The sequence below is a fragment of the Cynocephalus volans genome, chromosome 9 (genome assembly GCF_027409185.1).
Source record: "Cynocephalus volans isolate mCynVol1 chromosome 9, mCynVol1.pri, whole genome shotgun sequence".
Lineage (NCBI taxonomy): Eukaryota > Metazoa > Chordata > Mammalia > Dermoptera > Cynocephalidae > Cynocephalus > Cynocephalus volans.
In genome coordinates this window covers 139,399,813-139,424,327 of record NC_084468.1, presented here as the reverse complement: position 1 = coordinate 139,424,327, position 24,515 = coordinate 139,399,813, and positions in this window count along the sequence as shown.

The window sequence follows — 24,515 nt, the reverse complement described above, 5'->3', positions numbered from 1 at the left end:
CTTACACTAACTGTGGCAACAAAGAGAGGGATACTTAATACCTGAAGGTTTGCTTCTCCATGGAATACATCCCCTTGGGGTCACTGTCCACTGTCAAAGCTGTTACTTTTTCCAGATATAACATTTTGGAAGTGGCTAATAAAGCTAACTTTTTCTTAGCTATTACAGTTAGATATTAACTGTAGACAAAACCAAACCAAAACGCACAACTCCCAAGGACTCTTTTGAGAATTATGCCCTAAGTAGGCCTTAGAAGAGGGATAGACTAAAGTTGTCATTAGTTGGCGGGTGGGGGGGCACTATTACTTTACTTTGGAGACAGAATAGGCCATGTTATTTGTAGCCTGAACTCTCTAGAACAAATGTCATGTTACATATAATTTTTATTGTAGGGGTCAAGGGAAAATTTCCCCTTCATCTCCTGGAGGTTTACTGAAAATCAGCTGACAAACACTCAGATTAATGAAAGAAAAATAATAACAAATTTTATTTTAATGTGCTATGGAGGGCTATGCATGGGAATCACAATTTTATTTTAACATGCGTATGATGGGGAATCACAGGAGAGTGACTGCCCAATAACCCAGTGGTATAAGAAGCTTACCAGTCTTCCTAAAGAGGGCAGATAGTGGGGTATAGAAGTAAATGATTTTTAGAGCAAACAGATGAGCTCAAAGTACAGTGACCTGGGACAATTTCTCTGAGCTCTGGGGGAGATGGCTTCACAGGTGAAGGAAAGAAAGTATGGCAGGCAAAGACTGTTTTGTTAGGTAGATAAAAATATCTCATGCAATCTGGAAGCTGCCCTCAGAAAGAAAGGAGGGGCTTCAGGGGAAGCCTGGCTGTTTGTGCTCTTGGTCATGTTCCTTTTCTGAAATGTTCTATTTTTATTAGCCTTTCTAATACATTTTCTTTATTTTATTCTATGATTGTAAAACCATTGGTTAATCGATTAATCAATCTATTGATCTATCTCTCTATCTATATATGTATATATGTATATAATTTAAAAATTTGTTTATATAGATTATTTGCTATCACTGCCCTATTGAAATAACCCTTGGGGCTGTCTACTGAAAATGTATTGGACCCTTCTTATGTAAATGTGAATTGATTTTGGTGGTCTCTAAGTACAAAATTGCAAATAACATGACAAATAGATTACCGATACATATTTCTTGTACTAATAGAAATCTCACAAATTAGTTATCCTATGTCTCATATATATCTTGCTATTTTTGCTGCATTCTGTTTACATTTCTAAAGTCTACAAAAAACCTCCATTTCACAGAATTTTTTTTTTAACAAGCTACAATTTTGAATTATTTAGTGATATGGTGAGTTTGATTATATCTTCTAAAAAGTCCTCTGTTATTTTACTATTTTCTTAAATCTTTTGCTAATTTATATTGGAGGATATCTACAATTTGAGTTGGGTTGGGGAGAGTCATAATTTCCCATTTGCCCTGTTTTACCTTAATGGACCTTTAAAATTTTATTTTCTTGCATGTATTTTGAAAATCAACCCTAATAATATTTATTCCTATTATACATTCATTTGTTGAGATAACCATTACTTTATATTGTTTTATAGGCCATCTCACAGTCTGAATCCATCAGTACATGTCCATTGTTACACTAATTTCCTAACATTTTTAACATATTCACTGTGGACATTCCATCATTGCCTCTTCAGCTTTACCCCTGTCTAACAGTGCCTTCTAGGTAGCTTTTCTATCCAGATTATTATAAATAATGCCTGGTTTATATTCTGTTCATTTTTTTCTTCTGTTTCTCAAACTGAGCTTTAAAAGCATAGTTTTTATCCTATGGCATCATTCCCATGTGTGCATTAAGCCTTTGATGTCTTTTGCAGCTGTTATGCTATATACAGCTTTTTTTTTTTCTTCTGTAAGTCATATGGACTCCATTAATATTTACTTAATTTATGGTATCATCTGCATAAGTAAAGGTTCTGAATATTTACGTAGTCTTGTTTCATATATTCATTTAATCATGCTTAATTTAGTTACTATTTGATAGGCTCTTACATATTTTTCCCAAGGTCTGGGTTCTGTAGGTTACATTAGAAATTGGCTATACTTTAAATACTCATATTGAAAAAATATTTTAAAACTTTTCTATTCATAGACATGGACTTTAATGCTTGGTTGAATATTTCAGCATTACTTCTGGTTTTGCTAGAAAGACTATGTCTACTGCTTTTTCATATAGATTTAGGAGCCATTGAGTCTCTGATTGTCCTGGCTCTTGACAAGTACATATTTGTAGGTATTCTCATTCTTTCATATCATATGCCCTAGTTTCAACAACTAATTTTGGCTTCCTGCTTTAGTATTATTCTTTAAAATCATTGTTCTAGCTGGCCCAGGACCCCATAGGCCATCATCTGGTACATACCTTATTTTTCATACCTAAGAAGCCAAACTTAGATAAGAAAAACCAAATTTTGATTGTTTTAAGTGACTGAATATTGGTGAGATCTGTTATGCATGATAATTGTACCAGCAACTAATGATCCATCTAAATGATATTTCTATATGCACATTTTAAACAAATACCATGTATGTCAATATTTAAAGTATTCAACTTGACACATAAGCTCGCTTTATGTTTACTAACTTGTTAATTCATCTGATCTAGGATTAACTGACAAAAGCACTATTTTGGGGGACAATATATACTTAAGCTATTTCATCTCTTTTAAATAAGATGCATAGTAGATGAATCACATTAAAGACATTTTAAAGAAATTTCACGTATTTATTTTAAAATTTTATCCCAAACTTTAAGTGATTCTGTATTTTCAAAAATTATCTTTAATTCTTAATCAGTGACATTTCCAGTGATTTATTCCATAAAGGTTTTTTTTTTTCATTTTTTAGAATGTTTTACTTCTTAATGTTGCCAGAATATTTATTTACACAACCAACTATTTCAAATAGTGAAGATTTTGAAAAGCCAAAACACTTTGAAATGAAAATCATCTGTGTCTTTTAGTATAATATGGTAGTGCCTAAGCAGCTAATATTATTATCCTAAATATTCATGGATTTGTTAATATTACATACAACACAATATTAAAAAATTAAGAATCAAATGTTCAGATTGATGAGTGAAGAAGATGCAAGGAATTTTTCATTTTTTATTTTCAGAAATATTTGTACATAAGTGATTTCATCATTTACCCTGCATTAAAAATTTTATTACTAAAGAAGGAATGTGTAATCTTATTGGTAAATAGATTTTTATCGGTGAATGGTGTTATGGAATGGACACAAAGAATGATTATGTTTTGTGATGATACCTGTTGTGAGGCTGCTGCATGGAAAAGGAACCAGAACACCCAACTGATAATTTAAAAGGGGTTTTTTATTGGCCAGCTGGCAAGTGTCCCTCCAAGAAAGTCTTGGAAGGAAGCAGCCCTGAGTTTAAGTTTAGGGGGTCTTTTAAAAGGCACATTTTTACATTAGTCACACAGTTAAAATTATCAAATAGTCACATACTTATAGTTATCATGTAGTCACACATACCCTCCTGGTGTGAGGAGGGGTTTGGGGAGGCCTAGCACAAGGCGATAACAGAAGCTGAAAAAAGCCTGTTAATCACTCAGTGGCAGCTTAGGTGGGGAACATCAAACAAAATTCAAACTTCTCTAAGGGCAGGCTAATATTTAGCTTTTAACTTCTATTAAGGGGAGCTAAAGAGCCAAGGGGGATATTTAAACAATAACATTTTTTAAGCAATTCAAACACTATTTAAACTTAATTAATCTACCTTGTCACACAGCAAGCAGTTTCACAGAAGCGAATTGCGTATGTTGTGAAAGTGGGGGTCACGCTATCTCATTCCGATTATCCTGAGGGTCATGCTATCTCATTCCGATTATCCTGATTCCGTCATCACATATTGTACACAGGTCTTGATATACAGCTCTGTACCCCACAAGCATGTATAATCAATTATGTTTCAATAAAAAAAACAAGAAAATTTTGTATAAAATGCAAATGGTTTGAAATATTTAAAAAATTTTTTTTAAGTCCTATGAAGTTTTAAATAAATTTAAATTATGTTTTGATAAAAGAAATGAATTATAGATCCATAGATTTCCTACATCTGAATCTATTTTGATGCAAATTTTAAACATTTCTGTGAAATTTCTAAGGTGTTTAATAACTTTTCTTACATGTACAATACTGTGAATTTTAACTACTTTAATACAAATTATTGTTATGATATGAAATGTATCATAAAATCTGTAGAAACCATGTTCTTTCAAACTTCTTACTTTTATTGTTGCCCTGTGATATTATTTGCTACTGAGAGACATGTTGTTCTTTTTTCTCACATGGGAGTATTAATGTCATTAAAAACACCCAGGACAACAGACAATTAAGCAAGTCAGTGTGCAATTTACATCTTTAGAAACATAGGACTAAATTGGTTTCTGGTTCTGTGGAAATGCCAAAAGCAGGTCCCTGTAGAATTTTCTCTTGTACAGAAAATTGTACCATTGTACCTCAATGCACAGTTGTAATTGTTTTTGATAGGCTTCCATATTATTAAATAACATAAAGAATATTCCCTAATTCATTCCATTAGCATTTACATAATTCACAATTTTCATTATGCCACTAAACTCTTTACTTTAGCTGGCTTTTATTTTTATAGTCACACTTTCCTGAAGGAATTACAAGCTTCTTAATCTGGGTAATGACCCCAGAATATTTTCCTTTCATTGCAACTGTGCCATCTAAACACATTCCAACATAAAATTTAAATTCCAAATCACTTGTATTGTCAATGTAACTCTTCATAGTTGTATGTCACTTAGTTGTGTTTTCAGTCAATAAAGTTGAAGAAAGCCTTACCTCATGTAACCATCATGTTTGAATTGTGCATTCCCTAAAAGAATTGTCATGTATTTCAAGGAAGAGTTTGTTTTTGGTTATTTCCATAGGTGATCTCTGTGTCAAGGTTGTATTTTCTCATCTACTGCAATCTAAATTGTGGTCTATGAACTGGCGCTTTGCATGAGGTGTTTGTTACTGAGCCATAAATTAATAATAAGCATTTAGAAACTCTAAGAGCCACATAGCAAATGATTAACATATTCATCTCACTCAATGAATTACAGGTTACATAACAGTTCAGATGTTATAAAATCCGCAGATGAGTCACATAGAGCATGAGCTGCACACTAGTTGCTTGCAGTAAGTAGAACCATATGTGATATTTCAGAATTAATTTGGCAGCTATAATATAAAAATAAGAAAATGTAAACGTGGTTACTTTGTATGTTCTTATCAATAATTTAAAACTTTATCAAGTCTGTCTTTTATAATTTATAATTTGCCACTATTATAGGAAGTAAAAGGTATGTCATTTTAATCCTAACTGAATGAAGACAAAATAAACTTTATTGAATTTTTTTGTCCAGACACAATTTTTATGAAATTGGCAATAGTAATAAACCAAATGATGATGATGAAAGTGGTTTTAAAGAAATGAAAACCTAAATATTTCACTCTGATTTTACTCAGAAGTATTATTCTTCATATATTGAGTTTGGGTTGGTAGCACAAGCTGGTGAAGTGCTAAAGTGTGTTATTTCTGCAGATGTCCTGGCTCATAAAGCTATGAAACCATCACAGTTTAAGCAGTATTTACATATAAAAGATAAAGATATAATTTCAAAACCAAAAGAACTCTTTGAAAGAAAATTGTTATATTTAATAACATTGAATTAAATGCTGACAAAAGCAGATATTCAATTTTTCACATATAAATGTAAGTGCATTATAGACTTCTTACAAAGCGCCATTTTAGACACTAAGACTAAAAATCTACATACAACTGCCAAGACAATAGAGGAAGTATGTAGTAAATATATCTGTTTGCATATGAATGGATAAATCAGCAAAAAAGAAGAATAGAGAGCTGTGCAACGTTTACCTGCTGTCAGATTCAGTATCACACAGATACCAATTCTCTGGAAAATATTATTTTCTTATTGAAACATAATTGATTATAGATATTTGTGGGGTACAGAGTTCAATATTAGTATTTGTGTAAATATGTGCTGGTCAAATCAGGATTATTGGCATGTTCATCATTGCAAAGCATAATTATTCTTTGTGTCCATTACCCAACTTCTCCCTAAACTCCCTAATCCTCCTCCTTTCCCACCTCTAGTAAACATAGTTCAGTACTCTCCTCCTGATAGTTCAACGTATTATTGTAGTGCTTCCTTCTTTCCTTCCTTCTTTCTTTCCTTCCTTTTCTTTTTTTTTTTTCTTTCTTTCCTTCCTCCCACTTAGGAGTGAGACATGCAGTATTTCTATTTCTGTGCCTGGCTATTTCACTTAACATAATTTTCTCCAAGCTCATCCATGTTGCTGTGAAGTTAATCTATAAATTTCATTTAATTATGATTCTAATAAATTTCTGATGGGATTTTATGAGAGACTAGAAGCTTCACCCAAAATTCATATAGAAAAGCAAAAGGCCAGAAGAACTGTAAAATTTCAGAACATGTTTATCTACCAAACATCAAAAAATTTATTATAAACGTGTGGTTATTTAAGCATGGTGCTATTGTCTCAGGGACAGAGTCATAGACCAAAGAAACAGAATAGGGCCAAGAAACAGACTTCTGCACATAGAAACCTGATATGTAATACAGACTACATCACACATGAATCAGGAAATGAGAAACTGTTTGATAATGCAGAGATGTGTGGTTATCCCCTTGAAAAATAAATAAAATTGGATTATTACCTTACAATGTATATATACACATATATAAATAAGTAAAAAGGTAGCTGTAGAATATTTTAACTTTTCAAGAGAAATATAGCAGTATCTGTCAGAAATCAAACTACTACTATCAAGTTGTTTGGCTGTAACTACTTAATAAAATGGTACTGTGAAAGGTTTCTTCTAGCCTAAAAAATTGCTGAGACACTAACTAAGCAATTATAGGAATTTCTGTATGATATACAAAATCTATATATGTGGATTGAGCACACAAATATAAAGGGCAACATTTACATATTTTAGAAAAAGTTATAAGATAGTACTAAGGTACTTCAAAATGTTTGTGGAAAAATAGAATTAAAGGATAATACAATCTTTTTTTCATGAACTTTTTAAAGTACACTTGTATATTTATGACTTCAGAGTTGAGAGGATTTGCCAATCATAAAGCTAAGAGAATTTTTGATTACAGTATATATAAAGAATTCTTGTAAATCAAGAAGAAGACAAACATGAAATTTAAAAAAAAGCTATGAAACAAGCAATTCAAGAATATTGACAATTTATGGAGGAAACCAAATCATCAATAAACATGTGTAAAGATGATCAATCTCATGAGAATTCAAGGAAATGCCAATTAACAATGAGATAAAAATGAAAATATCTGATGACACCAAGATTGATGAGGATGTAAAGAAAAAAGCATTTCATACCCTGCTGGTGGCAGTGTAAAATTGGTACAACTATTGCAGGGGTTAGTTCAAGCAGATCCTGAAAGCACAATTTGCATGAGCACATGATTCATACTCCTTCAGTAACTACTCACCAGCAGCTGTTCTTTCCCTGGCATTTTGCTCCACTGTGGAGTCTGTCCCTGCCAGGGTGCCACCTCATATTTGACCAAAGAGTCTCTAATGCATATGTCTTCCTTTGCCCAACTCCCTTTTCTCCAATACCCTGTCTATAAACTTCAGTCACCTCAGTAATGTCAAACTCTCATTTCTTTCTTCTCTGTTCAGACTGTCTGCTTTGTTTGGGCTCATGTAACTATGCTGCAACCTAGATGTTTCTCCAGAAAAAAAAAAAAAAAAACCCAGGTTCATCATTTTTCTCCCATATTCCCAGATATTATAGTCATGCACCATTCGTTGTCAAAAATCTAAAAAGATTATTTCTTACATTTATATGTATCGTATATTAAAGATAAGTTTCATGCATTTTATCCAGATCAGACTAGAATATGAGAACTTAAAATAGGAGGTAATCACAGGCCTGTAAAGGAAACTGGTATCTTTGCTTATATAAGCACTGAATTCCTTTTCTTCCTTTTTGATTTAAAACATCTAATTATGATGGTTAGTAATTTTAAAAGATTCACTGATCTTCTAGTGCATAAAAAAACACTATGTAAGAATATGAAAATGGAAACGCTTACAGATTAAATTTTGTTGACTTCACCACATCTACATAAACATTAATCTATCTGAACCAAGTCCTCTGAAGAAAGTTCTCTGCTCCTTAAACTGCATAAAGATGCAATTAAATAAATTTATTTTTTATTTCAACTTTATCTGCATTTAATACAATATATGTGGTTTTGTATATATCACATTGGGATATTTTCTAACATAAATAGTAAGGAATGAAAATAAAGAATAAAATCAATTAACAAACTGCCAAAATTAAATATTACTGGAGCAGAAATTAATATTTAATAGGAGAATGTAATTATATTTAAAGGTAATCTTATACTTAAAAATTACATTGCTTCTGAGTGAGAAAGCACTATAGTGTTGTGTTTATAAAAGAAAATATTGAGTTGTTTTTGTTTCACTTATAACTGCTCACTTTGCAGTTTTTGTTAATGCTATTAATGTTTGAATTGCACATACACTAAAAGGATTGTTATGTATTTCGAAGAAATATGTGGAATTATTAAACCTTTAATTAACTTATCTAACAACAGGGACTATATGTAGTAAGAATGTCTTGTTTCCTTTACCAAGAAAAAGAGCCTATAACTGTACAAGTGTAATATAATTATTTGAACATTAAAATTATTGTCTCACTCGAGGAGAGGGAGAAACATGCGGACCAAGTTGTTATTGCAAGTCTGACAATACATGTAGCAATTTATTGGATATGCAGTTTAATAATAAATGACACTGAGATTAGTCCAAAAGATGTACTACTAAATCACTTATTTGAATCATGTAATTTGAATGTGTCGTGATTAATGGCATTAGAAAAATGTTTATCTAAGGTGTGTATTACTTTAGGTCATTGTAACATACTTAGTTTGACAAAACCTTTCGATTAGCTTATAATTTTTGTCTCTTAAAATAAATTTTGAGATAGCCTAAGTCCAAATAAATTGTAATCATGTGGACACCAGTAAACAATCTACAAAAGATAAATGGTATATCAACATATACTTGTGTCATTATGTGTATGCATGTGTACAGAAAGAAAAGCAAGGTGCTATTTTCTTCATTTTTTAAAATTAATAATAAATTGGGATATGAGCATTTGATTCAGTATATGGAACACCTCAGTACCTATGATTTAGGGCTTAGAACACTTGAAGAAACTATCTAGCCCGTGACAGTGCTTTCAACACAGTCTTTAGTGACTTATAAACAGTCCAGGACTTGGAACTCTGAAAAAAAAAAAATTAATAGAAATAAGAGAGTATAGAGCACTGTAGAACCATGTGGAACTTCAAAATTTCTAGAACACTAAAAGTGAGCATGAATTTAGGTTAAAACAGCAGGATTGGTTGTACGGCTTCGAAGAAGCAGTTAGATCCCCATATCATCTTTGTACTCTTTGTGGCAGAGTGAAGTATTGAAGTGTTCATCTTACCAGACAGAAAGCCAGAGAGAGAGTAAAGCGTGGCGTTCCTGTAATGGGGAACACCAGGCACCGTAGGAACATCCTACTAGAGAGAGCGGAAGGAAGTGAGAGTGTTCATGCACCATGTCAACCCGCTCAGCTCCCAGAAAGGGCAGATCATTTTGAACTGGAATAGTCTTCCCTGAGGAAGCAGATCAGCTGTTGGAAAGTCCATGGTTAACCAGATGCACTCACATGTACAGAATTCTAATAAGCTTCTCAATGCCTCATTCATAGATATGAAGAGAGCAGTAATGATCACCAGACATTTGAGAAAAACCTTTTTTATGAAAGAGTCCAAAACAGATATGAAAAAGCAACTCAAGGAAAAAGATTATGCAGGTTGAAGACAAATTTTAAAAACTATCACTAATTGACTTGTATGTTTGTGTGGGTGAGAGAGAGATCATTGAAACAAGAACAGAATGCAGTAAAAAGCGAATACTTGAAAAACAAAAAGTGCTCTTAGAAATTCAATATATAAAAACAGAAATGGCAGATTCAAATAGATGGGGAGAAAGATAAATTTGATAAATCTTCCAGAGAGTAAAACAAAAGCAATTTTGTGACTAGAAAATAGGGGAAAAGTATAATTATTGAATGAGTTAGTAGAAGAACAAAATCTGAATAATAGTGCCCCAGAAACAGAAAATTACTAACAGAATAAATTAAGAAAAGTTTTCAAATTTGAAAGTGAAGAGTTTCCAGATTGAAAAACCCATTGATTGTCTAGTACAATAGATGAAAACATACATTTATCAAGGCATACCCATCATAAAATTTAAAAACACTGGGGACAAAGAAACTATTTTATAATTCTCTAGAGACAGAATTTAACCATGAAAGAATATGATTAAGTAATAGGCTCTAATTATTATTGCAAGAACAAATTTGTTACACAGATCAAATCTTACAGTTATTATTTATTTAAATATTTATTGAAACATATTGATTATATGCATCTATGGGGTACAATAAAAATCTAATCTTTTCTGTCTTTGCCTTGTACACAGCACTTGTTTCTATCTTGTGTCACTTGGTTAGAATTCCACAATCTATTTTCATTCCTGTAAAATGACATATGGCATTGAATGATGTTAATGAATATATTAGTTGAGCAAAGCTAGTGGAAAAGAAATATAGCAAAATAGTGAGAGAAAAAAATTCAGATGTAGAAGTTCTGGCTGGAGAATAAATGTCCTTCAATATTTACATTTTTCTCCAATTTCTAAAACGTATGCTCAACTATTTGAAGTGAGTTTTAAAAGTATCTTTGTAGGAAAAAAATATTCTTAATTGGCATGTTATACATCACCACAAATATCTGTGTAAGAAAAGAATAAATGAAAAAAGAAATCACAGAAAGAGAAATACCACATGTTCTCACTTATTGGTGGGAGCTAAAAATTAATATATAAATTCACACACACACACACACACACACACACACACACACACACACACACACACACACACACACACACACACACACACACACAAAACCGGGGGGGGGGGAGAAGATATAACAACCACAATTACTTGAAGTTGATAGGACAAGCAAACAGAAAGGACATTGTTGGGGGGGAGGGGGGAGGGAGAAGGGAGGGAGGTTTTGGTGATGGGGAGCAATATCAGCCACAATGTATATCGAGAAAATAAAATTAAAAAAAAAAATCAAAAAAAAAAGAAAAAAGAAAAAAGAAGTAACTAGGAAGGAAGGAAAGAAAAAAAAAAAAAGAGAAGGAAGGAGGAAAAGAGGGAGAAAGGGAGAGAGAAGATAATTTACTTTTCATAATAATTTTTGGTTTTATTTCTTACTGGTTTTGCTCCTGCACCACATCACAGAAAAAACAAGAGAAAATTCAAGATTGGTTCCAAATCTCTAAGCTTCTGACCCCCGAGAGTACAAAATACACGAGTAATTAAAACTGGGCTCTAATTTCACAATCATATAACAAAGTGGTTGAGCCAGGTTTGTGCAACCTTTCCTTTCCTCTGTTTATTTCTCTCATAAACTCTCTAGTTTCTTTTTTTTTTTTCTTCACCTTTATGAAAAGGCAATAAACTGCTGAGTTGGGTAAACAGGAATCCTGCAGAATACAATTCAAAAATCTAACCAACTTGTAAAACTGCATAAACCACACCATTTCCAAATGCCCATGCTGTGTTTAGTGTTCAAGTGCTGGTTACTAGTGATTTTTGAAGATAAAAATCATTCAACAAAATCCAATACCTATTCATGATAAAAATTTCCAGGTAACTATATCTGATAAAGAACATCAACAAAAATCCTACAGCTAACATCATATTTAATGGTGAGAAACTGCACACTCCCCCTAAGATCAGAGACAAAGCAAGGATGTCTTCTTTCAGTACTCATATTCAGTATCATACTGGAAGTCTTAAGTAGTGTAAAGTCTTAAGTAGTGTAATAAGACAAGAAAAGGGAATGCAAAATGTATGGATTGGGAAGGAAGAAATAACACTGTTTTTATTCAGACATGATAAGATCAACTACATAGAAAATCCCAAAGAACTGAAAAGAAGAAAAAACTCCTCTTGGAAGAAATAAGTAGAGGAAGGTCAAAGGATATGACCCCAAATAATTAAATAATTAAACATAAATTTAACAAATATGTTCAATACCTATATACAGATAACTATATATGGAAAAAAAATCAAAATACTAAAAAATGGAGAGATAATCCTTGTTCACTGAAAAAAAGATTCAATATTGTTAAAATGTCTGTTCTTACCAACTTGATTCATAAATTCAAGGGGACCTTAATCAAAATCTCAGCAAGCTATTTTATAAATATGTAAAAATTGATTCTCAAGTTTATAAAAACAGGCAAAAGACCTAGAATAGCCAACACAATAATCAAAGAAAACGACAAAGTTGAAGAACTCCCATTACTGAATATCAAGACTTACTACAAAGGCTACAGAAATCAAGACAGCATGGTATTGGTGAATGAACAGACTTATAGATTAATGGCATAGAATAAGGAGCCTAGAAATATATCTACACAAACATAGCTGCTATGAGTTGGATTATGATCCTACAAAAATTCATATAATGAAGTCCTAACACCTATTACCTTAGAATTTGACTGTATGTAGAGACAAGGGCCTTACAGAGGTAATTAAGTAAAAGAACAGTCTTTAGGGTAGGCCCTAATCCAATATGACTGGTCTCTTTATAAAAAGAAGAAATTTGGACTGAGAGAAGTCGATGTGAAGACAAAGGCAAAAGATGGCCATACACAAGCCCGGCAGACAGGCCTGGAACAGATCCTTCCCTCATGGCCCTCAGAAGAAACCAACCCTGCTAATACTTCGATCTTGGAATTCTAGCCTCCAGAAGTACAAGAAAATGCTGCTGCTTAAGCCACCCAGTCTGTGGTACTTTGTTCTGACAGTCCTAAAAAACTAATCTTGTCAGGGTCTTGACAAAGGAGCAAAGGCAATTCAGTGGAAGAAAGATAGTCTTTTCAACAAATGGTGCTGGAACAATTAGATGCCAATATACAGAAATAATGAACCTGACCCAGACCTTATACCTTATTCAAAAATTAATCAAAAAAAGGATTCTGATATAAATAAAAAAATATACAGCTATAAAATTTCTTAAAGAAAATATAGGGTAAAATGTGCATGACCTTGGGTTTGGTGATACAATATCAAATAAAATACCAAAGCACAATTCAGAAAAGAATAACTGAGCATTTAGGTTTTATTAATATTAAAAACTTTTGCTCTGACAAAGACACTATTAAGAGAAAGAAAATACCAGGCACAGATTGGGTGAAAATACATACAAAGTACATATCAATCTTGTATGCAAAATATACAAATAACTCTAAAAACTACAAGAGGAGCCTAAGAAAGCATGACTATTAACTATGATGTGGTCTCCAGAACTGAATCTTGGAAAAGAAAAAGGACATCAGGGAAAACTGAAGACATCTAAGTAAAGTATGGTCTTAGTTAATAATAACATAATAATATATATGATATATAATAATATATAATAATAACTGGTTTGTTGTGATAAATGTGCCATATCAATGTAACATGTTAATAATAGGGGATACTGAATATAGGATATAAGAACTCTCTGTACTATCTTTACAATAATTCTGTAAATTCAAAATGATTCTAAAATAAAAAGTTTATTTAAAAAAGAGTGAAATGAAAATTTAACATAAAACAGACAATCAACAAATTTAAAATGCAGTTTCATGAACCAATGTATAACTTGAAAATATCTGGCTAGAATGGATCATAAAAGGCATGAAAGCACAAAATGATTATATCAGGAATGTAAAATAATTCAGGGATGCTGATATTTAAAAAATAAGAGAATTTCATGAGTAACTTTGTTATTACATTGGAAAATTTAGGAAAAATGAAAAAGTAAGTATAAAAACAAGCAAAACTAAACAAGATTACTTTGAAATAAAGACATATATTGCAGACACATTCATATTGCTTAGAAAGGAAGACATAGAAGATTAAGCCATAAAAATATCTACCATGGACAGTATTATTGCCTTGTCAGGATGACATTGCCTCAAGGAGAGTAGAATCACCAGGACACAGAGCACAAGAGGTTACATAAAGAGCTGAAAATGTTCTTGAAGTGGGTGGTGATTTTGATGGAGTTTTTTTAAAAAAAATTATTCTTATTATATTATTTATTCTTAATTAATTTTTATATATGCTTTAGGCATATGTATTATATATCTCACCAAAAGACAAAAAATAAATATTATTCTGGCCATAATGTGTAATGTGGATTAGAGTGATGCAAGACTGGAAGCACAGACATTATTTGGGAGAGTTATACAGTGATCCAGGTGAGAGAAGATCAGGGTCTGGACAAAGGGCCAAGACTATGCCTACGCCCCTGCAGGCAGCACAGGCTGCACCTCCAGGGAGGGGCATTGGTTTAGAATTTGATGTGTCTGGCTTCCTTGGAACTACAACACAGTGACCCTGCCCAAGGAGAGAGATATTGGCCTATTCAATAAGAACAAATAGCTAAAGCCAGAGTAGAAAAATACTATTAGGACTGTCAGTGTTTAATGAAATAGTTTAATAGTTTATACTATGATATAAAGGCATAATAACAAAATTTCATCTCTCCAAAGGGCCCTGTTCTCCTGATTCACTTTTAGAATGTTACTTCCCCGTTCTGCCACCCACCAGATGATGCTTTGCTCAGAGTAGTTACATATATATATATATATTTTGACCGATAAGGGGATTGTAACCCCCGGCCCAGTATGGTCCTCACCACGCTCAACCAGTGAGCACACCGGCCATCCCTATATAGGATCTGAACCTGCGGCCTCAGCACTACCAGCACTGCACTCTCCTGAGTGAGCCACGGGGCCATCCCAGAAAGGTTATACTTTTAACTTCAGTTATTATATTTTTCCTTTCATTATACTCCATCCACATCAAACATCTTGATGGAACATTTTATTGCATCCTTCCAGTCACTCATCATGATCTACACATATTTATTTTTCACCAGTATTTCCTCTCTGCTTCATCTGTCTCATTTGAAAGTGTCTTCTGACTTAGTATAATTTTTACGTATTTCTGCTATGGATGATATAGTCTCTATAAACACACACAAAAGGTAGATTTGATGGGAAAAATATTCAGGAGGTATAAGTAATTATTCCCACATTTCTGATGTGGACATCAACATGGGTATAGAAAACAGGTTAATAATCATATTTTGAAGAGAAAAGAGTAGGTTCAGTTTACAGCATTGTTTAACCAGTAGGTCTCACTGGAGGATTATAATTTTTGGCTCCCAGGAGATACTTGGCAATGTCTAGAAACATGTTGTGTTGTTGCAACTGAGGGGTGTGCTACTGGCATCTAGTATGTGGAGGCTGCTAAACATCCTACAATGCACAGAACAACCTCCCACATCAAAGAAATATCCAAAATGTCAAAAGTGCCAAGATTTTGAAACCTTAGTCTAACATGAAGTGACTGTGAAGAGGTCGGGTAGGAGATTTGACCCACTTATCTGAAGCTCAGGAGAGAGATCCAATTGAGAACCAGAACTGGCTAAATTCTGGAGAGTCAGCCCTTGCAACAATTGAGCCCTTTCCTATATCCATATATTACCCTATAAAAGTCTATTGACAATTCTCTGTCTTAGTGCAGAGTGTGAAATCACTCAATCGATGAATAGGTTTTAAAGAACCATTCTGCTCTTCAAATACATTTTCCCTTAATGTTTGTTTTGAAATAGCAACAAATGACACTCCTGCAAATAGCTTTGAATAGGACTACATAAAATTGTAAAAATTGAAAGTGCAATACAAGGCATAATTATTGAGCATTTTAGTGAATGATTTTTGAAAGTCTATAATTTTTGGTTCTGGCGTCAAAAAATCCATTCTCCCTTAGAGATACGGTTATTCTTTTCACCAGGTTCTGTTTTCTATTCAATTGGAAATAGGGGCAATAGACGCAAATGCTTTAAAGAAATATACTATCAACATGCCATCACAACTTCTTTTGTACTTGGTATTCATTCATTCATGGTAAAATAATGTGATTTGAGCTTTCACATGAGAGCCAAAAAGAAAATGTCTGGATGCAACACATTCATCTAGTTCATTTAACATAATGATCCTTTGGGAAGCAGACTTTTAAAGTAGTTTTCTGCAGCTTTTCTCTGGTGAAAATCTACTTTGTTATTCCTAGCAGGTTTTCTCTGCTTGAACAGTTTCGGGGTGTGGGTGACTATTTTTTTTGTATGTGCAACAACATCTCCTTTAAGACTTTGTTGTCCTTATTTCTTTTCTCACTCTATTGTGTAAAAAGATACGTGTTTGTTACTGTTCAGAAGCTCAAGCACTTCTGGAAAAAAAAATCCCTGAAAGTTAGGCACACCATCCTTCTGCTACCTGGTCCAAGGCCTTGGACTCTATTCTAGAAAAAATAGATATAAATCAGAGCCTTTTTTTTTTTTTATGAATGTTAGTCTCAGAAAATTTTCTTGAAACAATTCAATATATTTAACAGAGCTCTTGTTTTTATTTGATTTACTCAATTAAATTTTCATCCTAAGATCAAATTAAACCAATTTGTACTTTAGGAAATAATTAAAGATTTTCTCAAAGATTTCTGTGCAAAGATGTCCATGGCATGCATATGTGAACACACACACATGCACACAAAACCATCCAAATATCTAACAATAAAAAACTGGAAAAGTAAGAAAATTCTGCAACCATTTTAAAGTTTGTTTCTGTGTGTATTTAAATTAACTTTTATGGAAGTATAATATACATGTACAAAAGTGGCAAATTATAAGTATACTTCTCCATGAATTATCAGAAAGTAAGCATGTTCATGTAACCATGACCAGAAAGAAATTGAATGTGAAGCAGTATGTTAATATAAGAATTCATCATCTTCATCATTTAAAATTGTCTGCAGATTTTATATTTTCTGTTTTATGTTGCTAATGTCTCTTTCCTCTTCTGTTTTCTTAATTTTGCTAGTTTACCATGTTATTATTTATTTTCTCCGATTTTGTCTATTCTTTCCATTTCCGTTAGTGGTTACCTTGCTTTTCTAGACATGATCATCGAATGCACATAGACCACATACGAGCATCTTTCTCCTTTTGTTAGTAATGTAATCCAAGTGTCTGGCACATAGTAGACACTTAATAAACAATTATAGAATTGATTAATATGTCACTATCATTACATGAGTGCAAATAAGTTCTGTGGGTGTACAGTCAAGCAAGGCATCTATAATTAAAAATAATTTACTGCTTGTTATCAAATGGGTAGAAGAGAGAAGATTGAATATCTGTATCACAAAGAAATGATTATTCTGTAATGATGACTATGCTAATTATCCTGACTTGATCATCACACATTGCAAACATGTACTGATATTTAAATCTGTACCCCATAAATATGTATAATCAATTTGTTTCAACAGCAACAAAAAAAATTGATGAATTTATCACTATTACTATATAGATGCAAAATACCAAGTATTTTGCCTCACCAAAAATTTCTATTCACCTGATTCCCTTTGGAATGCTTTTACTTCTATGTTTCTACCTTCTACCAGATGATGCTTTTGCTGAGATAACTTTATACTTTTAATTTCAATTACTACTTTTTCCTTCTATTATGTTTCATCTATATCAAGCATCCTCATGTAACGTTATATTCCACCATTCTAGTCATTCATCACGATCTATATGTATTTATTGTTCAATGGTATTTCCCCTTTGCTTCCTCCATTCCATATTGAAGTGTCCTTTGATGTATTTATTATAAACCTTATTTGACTATTTTCCTCTATGGGTGATACAGTCTCTAGATTCCTCTACAAGTAACCCCCATCTCTTTTTTTCTGGCTGGTACATCATATCTTGGGTGGAAATACTATTTTCGTGTGGGAGTAATTCTCTCCCACAGTATTCTTGCTTCCAGTGTTGCTAAGAAGCCTAATGCCAAACTAATTCCTGTTTCCTTTTTAAGTAGTTTTCTTTGATCTCTAAGCTTGTGACATTATCTTTATAATCATAGACTTCATGAAATTTATCAGGATAAGCATTAGTCCTGCTTAAAACAAGAGATAGTCCTCTCTTCCAACTCTTAACTTTTCTTCTAAGTTTTCCTATTAGTTTCTTCTTTCTTATGGATCTGTTTTACAAATCTTATATCTTGTCCCTCATAAATTCCATTTCTTTGCATTTTTGCTCTCTCTGAAATTTCAACATTGTATTAAAAAATCATGGAGTATTTTGTTTCCCAAAATAAAATGCTATAATTAGATCTACTAAAATGTTTTATTCACTTACTTATCAATACATTCTGCCTTCTCCAGCAGGTCTATTCAACTAGCAACCCGGTGTTTCTAATTGATGAGTTGAATTGTTATTTTTCTTTACCTATTTATGATGTACATTCAGATTTGGCTTCTTCTAAAATAACAGGAAGTCTAACCTTACTCTGTAATCTGGCAATGAACCTCTTTACTCTGTTAAAATTTATGAGATGCCATTGTATTGGACTTACTCCCAATAGACCAGACCAAACCAGAGGGAATCACTCGTGTTAGGTGCCAGGTATTCAAACGGAAATTTAAAACAGTCCAGTTTTCTAAAAAACAGAAGATGCACAATGCCCAATCATAAGGAGCCCATTCTACCTGAGCCTGCATAAGGATGTCCCACTGCTTTAATCTTGTATGAAAGGTAATGTTGAAAGGACCGATCCACTTTTTGTTTCCAGTTTCCTCTTCTTCAGCTCTTTTCTGTCAGTAAATCCCACCTTCTCTGCTCAGCACATTGATGCATCTTTCTATTTTATAGATGGGATGCTGCCCGATTCATTAATCACTGATAAAAGCCAATTAGATCTTTAAACTCAATTTGTTGAAATTTTATTTTTTTGACAGTTCCAAATTCTCCCCAGGGGCAGGTAAAAATGATCTATTGTCCTCAGGAATGGGGAAGATTCAGGTCAGCAGCCACTCTAAATCTAGGAGACTATAAAGTCCTTCTAGGGACATTCACACAGACTGGAGCTACCCTCTTTCCTCTCAGGGCTCCATGGAAGTCAAGGCACCAAGCTCTCTGCAGACTTTGTGCAAGTCTTATTGTCATTGATAAACTCCTTACTGCTAAACACCAAGCTTTCCTTAGGGTCTGAAATGAAAAAGTCCTGTGTCAGGATCCTGGAAGTGCCAGAATCTTTTCTCAAATCCCACAGCCCCAATTGGCTGCCCAAAAAGTTACTTCACTAAATGGAGAAAGGGATTATGGTGATGAGAGAGACAGGGTCTCATTCAAGAAGAACCCTTCCAGATTCCTTTTACAAAGTCTCAAAATGATCATTCATACCTTTATTATCATAAAAAATAAAATGAGACTTTGTTACTATTGTTGCAATAATGGTAATGTTATAGGAAAAAGTTATGCCATGCCAAGGAAAGTTTTGAGGATTTAACATGGATAGCATTATTCTTCTGAATTATTGTAAAGCTACATGACTACACCAGTTGTTGGGCTCAGGCTGGGTCTGGTGCTCACAGACTCCTCAAGCCCATTCACAGACTGGGTCACAACACCCTCACATGCCAGACTGGGTCACCAGACACCTTATACTCAGGTCTATGAGCTAGGTAACGGGCAAGCAAGTCCTTGGAAGCCTGAGGTTGGAGAGCATGGCTGCACGTGGTGGACACCCGAGGCAAAAGATGGCACTGAGCATGCATACCAACTCCACCCACCCCCCCATACACATGCACACACAATTTGTTTACAAAGAATGCTGAACCACCCCCAACCTGCCCAGAGGCAAGGGGAGCCTGATTAAACTATTCTCTTTTCCCAACAATCCACCCCTTCAGGATCCCTAGCCATACAATCTACGTGCTCAGAATCTTCTGTGATGTTTCCTTAGCGAGGATAAATGACCCTTACATTCGCATATTACACATTCCATCCCAGTCCGAAAAGTCTTTAGCTTGTTGCAGCACCAACTCAAAAGTCCAAAGTCCAAAGTCTCCTCTGAGACCAAAGGCAAAACTCCTTTCAGCTGTGAACCTGTACGGTGTAAAAACAAGTTTATCTACTTCCAAAATACAGTGGGACAGACATTGGGTACACATTCCCATTCCAAAAGGGAGGAATAGGCTAAAAGGAAGAAGAAACAGGTCCCAAACAAGTCTGAAACCCTGTAGGGCAGACATTAAGCTCATTGGGGCACCTTGACCCCTAAAGCGTTGGGCAACATAGCTCCTAAATAAAAGGAAAAAGAAACACACGAGGAGACAGGGACTCAACCAAAGTGTATCACGCAGGCAAAATGAACAAGTGGGCTGCCCTCTCGGAAGTGCGAGCAGCAGCAGGGGGAGCCGGGCTGGGTCTTTTATATCCAGTGAAGATGAGCTTGACTGTTCCTATTGGCTAAGAAGGAAGGGGAGGGAAGCGATTGGGGTTTAAGCTGAGTTGGGATTTTTCTATAGGTGGAGAAATTTGCACCTGCAGGAAGGGGATGTGGTGGTGAAGGAGAAGGGGGAGGAGGTTTTTGTGATTCTCAGAAAACCGTGCTGTTCTAGAGACCTGAAACTCCATGCAGTCATTTTGGGTGTTCCTCCTGTCCGCCTGCCACTGTCTTAGACACCTACTAAAACATAATTGCCTAACACTAAAGATCCGTCAAGTGCAGCCCATTGAGCTGCCCTGGTGCCTGCAGCTTTTCCAGGCTGGTGCTGTACATTGCTAGCAGCCCCACAGTTCTGGGCTCCTGGTGGCAGTCCTGCTATCCTGGCTCCACCAGACATCTCCTCAGTAGGGGAGGTTCTCTGTGGGGTCTCTGACCTCACTTTTCTGCTCCACAATGCTCCATAGATGACCTCTGCAGGGCTCCACCCCTGCAGCAGGTCTCAGTCTGAGTCCCCTGGCTTTTTCATACATCTGAAATCTAGGTGGAGGCTGCCACTCCTCCACTGCTTTCACATACTGTTGGCCTGCAAACTTAAAACAACATGAATGCTGCTGACATTTTCGGCTTTTGCTCTTCAGAGGTGCTGAGGAAGGATTGCACCAGCCATAGTGGCTGGGATGCAAGGAGCTTTTTGCCGAGAGCAATGGCACCTCAGATCTGCCCTCCAGGACAACTCAGTTCTCCTAGGATGGGAGGGGCAGTCTCTCAAACTTCTCAAAAGCCCTCAGGGCCTGTGATGGGTGGGACACACATCCAGACTTCTAAAATGCCTTTAGGGCATTTTCCCCATTGTCCTGGTTCGTATCATCTGGCTGCCGCATCCCCGGCTCCTGAATTACTTCAATCAGCTCAGCTTACACTGGCTATTCACTCAGTCTCAGGCAGTTTTGCAGCATTCACCTATATAGTTCAAACAGTTGCATTCGCCCAGTCCATCAAGGAGTGCTGCCCTGCCCCAGTGCATATCTGCAACTCTCCTGTAACCCCTGCCACTGAGACAGGTGCATAGTAATGGAAACTAACTTTTCTACCTCTTCACCAAGTGAAAACATACTTGAAATTCTGCAGGGGCACCAGTCCTCGGGTCATCTGCCCATCTGCATGTGGTACTCTTTTCTCAGGTTTATATAGCACCTGGCTGGCCATCAGGTTTAAGTGGCACCCCTGAGCCTTTTGCCTTCAGACAAACACAACATGCATTTACTACATTGTCTCTAAAGCATGTTACACCATCCACCCCTAGATCTCATAGTTGCATCAGCGGGGGGCTCTCCCTTTTTCTGCTGCATTACTGTCTCAATTTCTCATGCACAACAGGTCATGCCTGGAGATGCATTGTTTCCCCAACTCACCACTGGGTTGGTTGTCTTCTCTGGTGTGAGAGGCAGAAGTGGCCAGTTGCTGTACGTCATCCTACAGGACATTTATCCGCGCTTCCAACAACTCTGCTTTCTGCTGCAAATCTCAATCAGTTTGCAGTATTGTGATCAGTATTCAGGCTACAGTCAGCAGAAAAGTAGCTACTGGGCACCACATACTCAAGGATACCCACATTTCCTCCCCCTCCCAAGGAGTTTTGCATTGTAGTACCTGGTCTATGCTGCCTTGCAGTATAGTGTGCAGCAACCAGATGCCAGTCAACAGGAAGGTGGCCGTAGGGCAGACCATATTCACAAGTAGCCACATTTCCTCCTTCTTCCAAGGGTTTTTGGCTCCTTTACATGCTCAGAATCCTGTCGCAGACTATGCCAATTGTGGTGCTAAGGCTAATGTTGGAATCCTGCACGGACTGGGCCAATTGTCAGGTTAGGGCTCGGTCTGGAGCTCACAGACCCCTCAAGCCCATTGTCCAGACTGAGTCACAAACCCCTCACATGCCAGGCTGGGTCACCAGACCCCTCTCACACAGGTCTATGAGCTAGGTAGTCGGCAAACAGGTCTTTGAAAGCCGTAGGTTGGAGAGCATGGCTGCACACAGCAGATGCCTGAGGCAGATGCCAGCCAAAACTGTGGGGCTGTGCATGCGCACCAGCTCCACCCCCAAACACACATAATTTGTTTACAAAGAATGCTGCACTACCCCCAACCTGCCCAGAGGTGAGGGGAGCCTGATTAAATCAGTCTATTTTCCCAACAATTATTCTAAGTTCAAATGGAATTCTTATGCTTCATATTAAGATTATTGTTATACCTCATAAACAGAATAGCATTGAAATGTGTGATTTTATTTAAAAATCTTAGTGTGCTATATACTACAATGTCCTTACTAAATAAAAATCATTTTACATTTTACGATCAATAAAAACAAAAGAATGGAAAAAATCCTTTAATTGAGAGGGTTCATATGTCACCGAGAGTAACAATTCTACAGCATTCTAAATACAGAGACGTCTTTATAGCAGAAACCAGCATTTGCCCCTTATTATTAGTTTTATTATGTATAGCCAACATGTTTTGAAAATAGCTGTTTAGACTGTAGAGGTCAGTGGTAACCCCATAAAACAGAGAACCTGAAAATGAATCTAGGACAAAGCTAAAAATGCTTCCAAAATTTCAATATTTAAATAGGATAATATTAATACTTGTTAAAGTCCAAAGACCAATGTAGAATGAGGAAAAACAAAAAAACATTTAAGACACTGCTCTGTTTACACTTCAATAATCAAAATCAATCTTTGATTTATAGATACAACATAGCTTATATTTTTAAAAGAAATATTGTCTTATATTTGATTGAAACCAATAAAAATCATTTTTAACAATTATATCCTCAAAATGTGAAAATTAGAAGCATTATTTTATGATAATTTTTAAAATTGTGTTTGTAAAATCAAAATGTGGATACTCATTTAAACTAGATACTTAACCCTCATGCCATATTTCCCTAGTTTGCATGTGTAAGTCAGTTATATAGAGCAATGCTCCTCAAACTTTAATATGAACATGATCACCTGGGAACTGGTTAAAATACAGATTCTATCCTAACAAGCTCCCAGGTGATATTGATGCTACTGGTTCATGGACTACACTTTGTCAAATAGAGAACCTTTTGGTCCCACCAGATGTGTCTGAACTCAATGTGCATGAAAGTAACTGGTAGTTAAGGAAGATGAAAATTTAACTGGTAGTCTTTATGTATAAACATTGTATTTATTTGAGTTTGAAAAGAAATACTTTGGAGCAAATAATAGTCAATCTAAGTCACTTTAGCCTTTTCTAAAGAATTGCCGCTTAAGAACAGAATGAACAAAACATTAATTTAAATACTCAAATGGAGAATGATTGAAGAAAATGTCAGTTGTTAAGTTGGTTATTTTCCTAAAATTTAAAATACAGTCCTTTTTGCTAAAAAACACTCTTATGAAATGTAATGTCAACTGCATCTCGGGCAATTGCACTATGGAAAATGCTTAGACAATTCTTTGCCAAATCTCTGTTTTATAGATGAAGACTGGTATGTAAAAGGTGAATGCTGCTTGATTTTTATTTTTCCTTATCTTCAGTATTGTGTGTTTTCCTGACTTGTGCTGTAGAAATGAAGGTCTGCACAAATCCCTTCTCTGCTGGTTAGTTGAATGTTAAATACTTTCGTTCTCTAACTGTGGCAATGTGCATAAACTCAGGTCTTTTGTTTCTTCTAATGGAAGTCATGCAGTTTCAATCCCACATGCTTCTTTGAAAATCATGTAAAGGGAAAGCTGCACTTTCTTTATTCCTTGCCAAATTGTGTTAGGATATTCCATTATGCATTGGCATGTGCGTAAAAAACCTAGATGATGAATTTACTCTGTAGGTGTGGTATTTCAAATCCCACTTAGT